This window comes from Arachis duranensis, unplaced genomic scaffold, assembly GCF_000817695.3.
Source record: "Arachis duranensis cultivar V14167 unplaced genomic scaffold, aradu.V14167.gnm2.J7QH unplaced_Scaffold_44811, whole genome shotgun sequence".
NCBI lineage: Eukaryota > Viridiplantae > Streptophyta > Magnoliopsida > Fabales > Fabaceae > Arachis > Arachis duranensis.
In genome coordinates this window covers 65392-74564 of record NW_026264929.1, presented here as the reverse complement: position 1 = coordinate 74564, position 9173 = coordinate 65392, and the positions used below count along the sequence as shown (strand labels likewise).

The following is a 9173-nucleotide window of genomic DNA, read 5'->3' as shown; positions in this document are numbered from 1 at the left end:
TTTGCTAGCTCATGAAGTCAGAGCTGCCTTCCTTCCACTCACGGTACACCTAATATCGTAATGGCTGGTGAAAAGGCTAGTTCAACTAGACCTGTAATCAAAGGCTTCCAAGACCTTACCACCGGAGTTTATGAGTGCAGCAAGGAAAGAAGCCTATAAGCTATGTAAGCTAATATGAGGAGAGCGCTTTCTCCCCGGTGAAAGATCAATCAATTGGCTCACTCGATCTGGAATGGAACCGGAGAATATGAAATGGGCTCTCGACCCCGGCCTTGCTTTTTTTACCTGTCTTATCGTATCGAATAAGGCTAGCCTATCTCGGTGTCTGGTACCGAAAGATTAAATCGGGCAGCTCAAAACCAGCCCAACCTCTTCATGGTCACATCCCTTTTCTGACGCTTTTCGTCTTGTTGCATGTGCCTTACGGTATCCAAATCCAGTCCTCTCTGCTTCCTATGATTGAAGTGAAGATCTGCAATAGACTGTCTGCTTTCCTTGGTAAGAAAATCCATAAAGAATCCCTTTTTAATAGAACTGAGGACTAGAGGCCTCCCCAATTGAGAGGATAAAGTCTGTGATTCAAAAACCAAACCAGTTGTGAAAGCTGGGTCGGATAGGCAATCAACATGATTGGTCCCAGTTTAAGTAGTTGGATTTGAGTGCATCGGATAAGCGAAAGCTAGCAGTAGATCGATAAAAGAAATCATACGGATTGCAACCTACAGATGAAGCAGATGAAGAATCAGCTTCATTGTTCCCACCATATATTATCATCCAAGAATAAGAATTATATATAATAAGAGTAAGAATCAATCGTTCAGTGATCGCTACGCTTGATTGATTGGGGCGGGCTACTCACACTGTTTTGGCTAAAAACCCATTTTCTTGCTGTTCCTCACAGTTTACCTACTCCAAACACGAAAGTAAAGACCACAAAATCTGTCTACATAGCTCCCTTTGTTTAAAGTGTGGAGCTTCGCGGGGATCGTACGTCAGCATCGGCCTATAGACTGCCTTAGACCGGAGTGCCTTCCCCCTTCTAAATGGGGGTGGGTGCAGGTGAATCTCTCAGCTTCTGTTCGTTCTGTCTCTCCTCGGCGCCTCTTCCCTTTGCAAGGTCCATAAGCAGGACCCTTCGAATCGAATTTCGGGGATTCCCTTCTTTCGATCTACTTCCTTGGCTAAGTACTCGAATAGCTTTGGTGCCTGTAGCCAACTTCGGAAATCAAATCCAAGATCTTCCCATTTTCGGTGTTGGCCATTCTTTGGGATCAGTTGTCCACCTTCTGATAGGTATGTTTGAGATCTTCTGCCAAAGTTGAGCATGTATATTTAAATTGATTTAGTGGGTTAAAATAATCTGGTAATGAACTAGCATAGAATTTGGCAGCAAAGTCATCCGTTGGGGTTTAGTTTCAATTGACTAACCTGAGTGGTTTACTTGCTCTTATGTATCACATTGCAGAGGACAGTTGAAGAGGGAATGGAGGTGGTGCAAGCGTGTAAACAACGAATGATTTCGGGTGCCCTGACTGATCAAGAGGTTCTATGCAAGCGCATAAATGTTTAAAGGAGTTTTATGATTGAATTGTTAGGTTTACAAGTTTGGATTAAGTTGGAATTTTTTGAATTTACATATGGATTATTACTATGTAATTAAAACTTGTAGAATTCAACTTTTGAAATACATTGTTGCTATTTTTGTAAAACTTGTGGGATTGAATTTGGATTTGTTGAAAAACAATGTCATTTATGAAGAATTCAACTTTTGATAATAGAAATTTTGATATTGGAAAGATTATGACCGTTTAAAACAGTCATTAAATATAAGAAAAAACTGTCACAGGAATAAATAACTTAGTAACGGTTTTAAATTGAAAACTGTCACTAAAAATATTGTGACAGTTTAAATAATCACTAAATATGCCTAAAAATTGTCATAAGAACTATTAACTTAGTGACGATTTAAATAGTCACTAAATATGCCTAAAAACTGTCACAGGATTTAATAATTTAACGACAGTTTCAAAACGTCGCGAAATACAGTATAAAAAACACCTTTACAAGTGTTACAAATTAGTGACGGTTTTATATTTTAAAAACCGTCACAAACAATTTAGCGACACTCCTTACCAACGGTGGTCCAAAACCGTCACTATGACAGCTGGCGACGCTCACATCTATGACGCTTTTTTTAACCGTCGCAAAACCATTTAGTGACAGCTAAAACCGTCACCAAGTATTAAAAAAAACCGTCGTCAAAATAATGTTTTGTTGTAGTGACTATTGATGTGGTCACGCAATTAATATAAAATAATTATCTTTAGGTTTAATTATTCTATTAATCTCTATAGTTTCGTAAAATTTTTAATTAGATCTCTATATTTTTTCTTTTTAATTGAGTCCTTACACTAATTTATTTTTAATTAGATCTCTACACTTTTTTTTTCCTTTTATTTGGGTCCCTGCACTAATTTTTTTTTTAATTAGATCCCTATACAATTAAGCTAATTACTATCAAGAAGGACCTAATTGATGAAAAAAATTGGTACACGAACCCAATTAAAAAGAAAAAAAATATAAAGATCTAATTAAAAATTTCGCAAAACTATAGAAATAAACAGAATAATTAAACCTTGTTTTTATTAATATGACATTATATTGCTCAAATATGTTAAAATTTATAAATGTATTTCTCAAATTGAGACTTGATGCTTTTAATTTATTTGTTTTTGTGCCATTAATGTTTAGATAAATAAATTACATAGTTTAAATTCTGAAAGTAATAATGCATCTTTCATCCACCAAATTCGACATTATCATCACATGCAACCAAATTGAATCCGAACTTACAAATGGAAGATTTCTCAAATGGTTCAAAACTAAGAAACAAAGCGTGATCGAGAACTTTTTGATAGGTACCAACATGCTAAAGTTAAAAGAAAAGTATTCGATTTCTGTTTTTTTTTTATGAAAAATAACGTGATTTTTTATGAAAAAAAAAGTCACTTTGATCTTTGTTTTTTATTTTCGTGAGACAACGGGTTCTTCTGTAAGTTTCGTCGTCAAGTACTGATAGAAATTGTTAATTTGGAACATTAAACTAGTGAAGTAGACGTTAAGTGTCGATATAGATAGTTAAAAAAAGATAGGAATTGATTTGTCCCTAAATTCATATTCGTCCGGGACTTATTTGTTTCTATTCATTTAGGCAAAACAATATTGTTTTAACATTAAATTGATCAGGAATTTATTTGTTAAAGACCTATTTATCTTAAAAAATTCTTGATATAATATTTTTTCAAATTATTCTTTTATCGCTGTGATATTTATTATATTAGTATTTTTTCCCAATAAATTTTTGTTTATGGTATAATAAATATAAACTAATTAATAATACTTGATACATCATTATTATAAATATTAAAAAAATAAAAAAATGATTGAAAATATTAAATAGTAAACCTAATTATTTTACTAACTCTGTAAAATTGATATTTGTCAAACTTTTTTATATTTTATGAATAAGTATTTCTCTCTCTCTTAATTATCAATTTTTTATTCTTATTTTTATTCACTTGTTTAGTTTTATATTTTTTTATTTTCTCAAATTCTCTATATTTTTTAAAAACTTACAAATATGAAATAATAATTTATATATGGCTAAAATAATAATTGTGTCAACCGTCCTCCCTCAAAATCTTGGACCATTCGGTGCATAAACAATATGCAAAGAATGATTCTCAACATATCAGCATACCATTCAATTGTGGTTGACAAATATTTAGAAGAACAATAGCATACTCTGGATGTAAATGAAGTCATAAAAAAAAAAAAGAATTTGAGTACCTCAGAATCTTGTAGTTTGTGGTCATCATAAACTTGTCAAAAAACAAATGATTTGGAACTATTTCAGAAGGAATTACTTTGTTTATTGGATTTCATGGCTTAAAATCTATCATACAATCATTTGGAAGGGAAGATTCCTGAGATGATGGATGATATGAAATCACTTGAATCTTATAATGTCTCCAATAACCAACTTTCAGACACAATTCCTATTTCCTAATAGCATGTCAGCTATAACTTCATTAAACCATTTAAACTTATCACATAATAACTTGTCAGGTTTTTTTGTCAAAAAATTGTTCTAGTAATAGTTCAACTCAAATTCCAATACTAGAGGATTTGATGAAGAAAATGGCATGAGGGATAAGTTGAAAAAATGGAAATTTTACTTTGGTAATTGCAGTTGGCTTTGCAATTGAATTTTAGAGTTATTGGGGTTTTGTTTCTCAAAAAGAAGTGGAGGCATTTTTACTTCAAATCAGTAGAAGATGTTGCAGATTGAATTTATGTTAAAGTTGTAATAAAAGTGGCAAAACTAAAGAAGTATAATGCAAAAAATTATCAGATTTATATTCATGGTTGATTGTATGTTTTGTTATGCTATCTTTTTTTTCAACTTAATTTTTCATTTGATTAAAACTTAGGCTAAGTTTAGTATTTACTTTCTTGTAATCATTCTTCTTTTTATCGAGAATATGTTGTATGACTTGTATCTGTTTTTTTTTAACAAATTTGATGTGAAATAATAAAAGGCAGATTATACTTTGAAGTTTGAACACTAGTGAGTGTTTCTAGAAAAAATTTTAAATTTTACAAAAAAAAAATTAGTAAAATTATTTGGACTATACTATGTCCTATATGAATAGCAAAATAATTATTTTTGTTTAAAATAGTTTGAGATAAAACATGCACACTGTGGTCATTCACTCATTCAAATTTTCACGAGAAAAGAAGTTTTCGTCATACGCAGATCTGCTAAATTTCCACAAAGTGAATTTATAATATAATTTTATATGTGGTCAATTTAAATTGGCTTTTTTTAAAAGTACTTATTTTTTTATCTTTTTAAAAAGATCATTTTTTAACAGACAAAAATTATTTAATATTTAGATAATTTTTTTTAAAAATTAATATTAAAAACATCTTTTGTTTTTGCTCTTTTTAAAAGTAAGATATTGCTAATTTTTAAAAAACCTAAATAATTTATTTTTTTAATAAAAATATTTTTTTTAAGACGTATTCAAATATGTTTTAAATTGAATAAAAATATTTATTAAAAAAAAGTACTTTTTCACTAAAAAAACTAATCCAAACTATCATATATTTTGAGTTTAATTTTGATGTACTGGTGTCAAATATTTTACATGTAATTATAATCATTCTCCTAGATGACCATTGATACAGTCAATATAAAAAGGTAGTTATTTTTATTAATGTGACATTATGTGATTAGATGCAGTATAAAACGATTTTACCAACAGTGGATCAGAATTAAATTCATATTCTATTTATATAAGAACTTAAAATTAGAAAAAAAAAACCCTAAAAATAATACTAGAAAGAAGGACTACGACTGGTATATATGACAAATGCTCCAAGACTCAAGTATAGTATAAGTATAGTTCCTACTTCTTATTTAGATCCCCTCATTTTTTCCGTTGTGATTTTTCATATTCATATAACTTTCCAGATTTTGCTTTCGTTCATACCTATACTCCCAAAGAAAAAAAAGACCCATAAATGCTAAAACAATGTTTCCTCTGTTTTCTTGATAATTTAGTTTTAATTGCTTCAATTGGACTAACAAGTAGTGTTATATACTGCCAATTCCCATTGCTTCAATATTGAGAACTTCTTTCTATAATTAATGGTTATTTCTGAATTAGGCTCGTGTTGATGGCTGATTGTATGTTTTGTTTTGCTACCTTTCATTTTCCATTTGAATAAGGCTTGGGCTAAGTTTTGTATTTGCTTTGTTATAAATTATAATCAATTTTCTCTTTTTGTGGAGAATATGTTGCATCTCGTTCTTGTTATGAATTTTTACAAATTTGGTGTGAAATTAGACAAGGCATCTCATCCTATGAACACTGGTAAGTTTTTGTAGAAAAAAAAATGCATAAAGTGAACTTATAATATAATCATCGATTCTATTTATATAAAAAACTAAAAATAATACTAGAAAATAAGAGAGTCTTGCTATTGAGTGTCCTAAGAATAATTTTTAATGATACTTAAATAAAATTTTTGAATATAAAAAGTAATGCAAATGTAAATTCTTTTTAAGTTTTTTATTTTTTTTTTCTAATCGATGCCCTTAAAACACTATTTAACTAAATCCAATACGAAATTGATCCAACAGTATATGGTTCTTCTAAATCTAGTAATATAATCATTTTTCTCTATTATTTGATTTATGATAGATAACTAATATGATACTGTACGAGGGTATAGTGAATTATATTGTTCTTAATATCATTTGGCTGAACCTACTACTGGAAGTTGTCATCAAAAACATATTCTGTGAGAGAAAATGGTAAGCAAAAGAAAACAACATGCAGGAACATCGCTATTAGTAAACTCTATAGCTTGAATATAAGATGCATGTATCTGTTCCAGTGTTACTAAAATCTCCGTCATGGCAGGCTTTCAATCATTTATTGCTAAAATATGGTCTTGAACAGCCCAGTAGAGAGAAAAAATCTGGTTGGTAGGATGCACACGTGAGAGAGTTTTTAAAATGGAATAAATTAAACCCAAAAATTGATGTGTCTAGATTTTGAGAGGTCAAAAATTTAAATATTTTTAAATTCTTAGAAATTTAAATGTTTACGAACCAAAAAATTAGAAATCAATGTCTTTTTCTCAAATTTTAAAATTTTGAGATATGCAAATTTTCAGACTCATCACATTTTTGTTTAAGCAGATTTATTTTCCATGTCTATATGATGTACGTAATAATTTTTTTGTAGAATAATTCTGGTATTAAATATGAGATGGATGAGTAGAGACTACATGTAGTTGGTTGGACATTCATGTGGTTGAAATAGTCATACAATACTTGATAAAAGACAAAAAGTACAAAGATACCTGGTAGTACTAAGAACATCGTTATTTTACATAGTACATTGGAACATGTAATAATTTTTCAATAGGTTAATTTTTGTTTTATATAACTACAACAGTCCCTTCTTGTTTATGAAACAGTAACACAAACTTGTTTTAGTGAGTGTCCAATACTAAATTTGACTATGTATTAGTACTATCATGTTATTATTTTAGGGTAGAAAAATAAAATAATTTAAATAATATATTCTATATTAGATATTGAATATAAAAATATATTGACTTACTTTTTTAGTACTCTTTGTTACACTTGCTTTTTTTAAGGTTTAAAAAGGAAAAAATAAATATTTCTAAATTTTAAGTTATTAAAATATTATTTTATTTTAATTTAAAAGTGGTTAAAGTATTTTGAGTTGAACAAATCATTTTAAATTGCATTTGCATTTTAGCATAGAAAGAATAACTTAAAAAATTGATATACATTTTTGAAAATTTAACTATACAAAATCTTTCTCGTTTACAAAAGTTTAAAACCAAACTAAAGTCACGTCTAGATTTCTCTTTAGTTTGTAGCAGATGATAAGAGTAGTCGGCATAATTAAGCATTTTTTAGTAAATAGTGTAACTAATTTTATATTGTCTTATTAATGAGAGAGTTTTTATTTTTTTTCAAAAAGACATTCAATTTATTTTATTCATCAGGGAAAAAAATAAATATTGTCCAAAGTGAAGGACATAAGCGGACAAAAGGTGAGATAAAATAATTAAGTAAACTAAGAAAAAATGGAAAAGTATAACAAACACGGAGCTAGCGTTGAGGACGCAGCAAACGAGCAAGGATTTCTTGGTGTTATTTGGCAGCGTTGGTGGCAATCACTTCCGGTGGAGTAGCTCGTTGTTCAAACACTCTTTAATTTCGGTCCTTCCAGATACTCCATATCAGAATCGCTATGAGAAGAAGCCTACTGCCTCCATTTGGTTGGCATTCTAGAAGACTCACTATTGAACTCCACCAATCAAAGAAGTTGATTATCCTAAATCCAGGTACATATGCATCCATTTCTGCCTTTTGCCATATCAATTTCGCATTTTCACACTGGAACAGACAATGGTTTATTATTTCGTTTTCTTCCTGGCATAATGGGCATGTAGGAGGCGTGTTGGGAAACCTATGGTGGATGAGTTGCAAGACTGGAATTTTTTCATGGAGACATTTTCAGATAAAAATTGTGATCTTCTGAGGTGTGAGCAGTTTCTATAAATTGGACCAAATTCCTCTTTGTTGTATATACTCAGAACACAGCTCAATTAGTTCATGGTAGAACAGGTAAGAAATTCGAGGGGGTAGAATCCTGGAGCAAACTACTCATTGTTGTCTTGCCCCAACCCAAGGCCGTTAAGGTTGGTGAGGAGCATTGTTTTTAGGGGGGGAAGCGTGGTTGACAAGCCACTTCGAGGAAGCGACTGGAGTGCTTTCATCAAATGATGCATATCATATGGGCTGAGCCATTCCCATCCAAAGTGGTGGCCCGATTCGGCCTGGCCTGGTCGGGAAGAGATTCACATAGAGACTTTTGCTATCCGGGAATCTCTTTCTATGTTAGCTAGCGGGGGCGGGCTTTCCTATGATAGTCCCGCTGCGGCCTCTGTTGGTGGGAATATAGGCCGTCACGTCTCATCTTGACTTGGCTATACTTGTATGTAGCCAGCCATGTTAGCTTCACATGAGAGCCCTTTTTTGAAAGGCTAAAAAAAGGCACTCATCAGTCCCTTTCCTATTCAGCTTTGCCGCCTATTAAGAGAATAGGTCCCGTTCAGCCCGCCTTTATTCATCTATACCAGCTGCCACGCACGACCCAATAGGAACGATTTAAGCGCCCCTCTCTAGATAAGAAGCAGAACGCGCCATCACCTACAGCCCTTTCCTCTGCCGGGGACTTCCACGAAATGAAAACGGGCGGCATCGTCGTATGCTCGACATTGGTTGCCCTGGGTTAAATCCCGGAGCACTCCTATGGCCGATCTGTCACCCAACCCACTAAAAAACAAATAGGCTTGACCCCGTCCCGTTTGGAGAATGACCCTTATGGCATGGCTTAGTCAGTTATTCTCGCAGTTCAGATAAGATTCGGACCGCCACTTCTCTGAAAGCATGGTTCTTGCCTTCCTCTTTCCTCCCCCCTTGGAGCTCGTCCATTCGTTGGGTGATCCCTTGCTCTCACGTTCGAGTGTTTGCTCGTCGTTTAGGCCGGTGAGTG

At 32.0% G+C, this 9173-nt stretch overlaps 2 protein-coding genes across 2 annotated transcripts in view; both read right to left on the bottom strand.

The window, feature by feature from the left end:
* Positions 1-9131: 9131 nt before the first annotated feature.
* LOC127744497 (cytochrome c oxidase subunit 1) overlaps positions 9132-9173 on the bottom strand; it is a 44773-nt gene continuing 44731 nt past the window's right edge. The window contains exon 2 of the mRNA XM_052256627.1: positions 9132-9173. This exon is cut by the window's right edge and continues 457 nt beyond it. The gene's annotated coding sequence lies outside the window, so the exon portion shown is untranslated.
* The window catches only part of LOC127744498 (cytochrome c oxidase subunit 1), a 3772-nt gene continuing 3730 nt past the window's right edge, over positions 9132-9173 (bottom strand). Inside the window, exon 1 of the mRNA XM_052256628.1 lies at positions 9132-9173. This exon is cut by the window's right edge and continues 3730 nt beyond it. The gene's annotated coding sequence lies outside the window, so the exon portion shown is untranslated.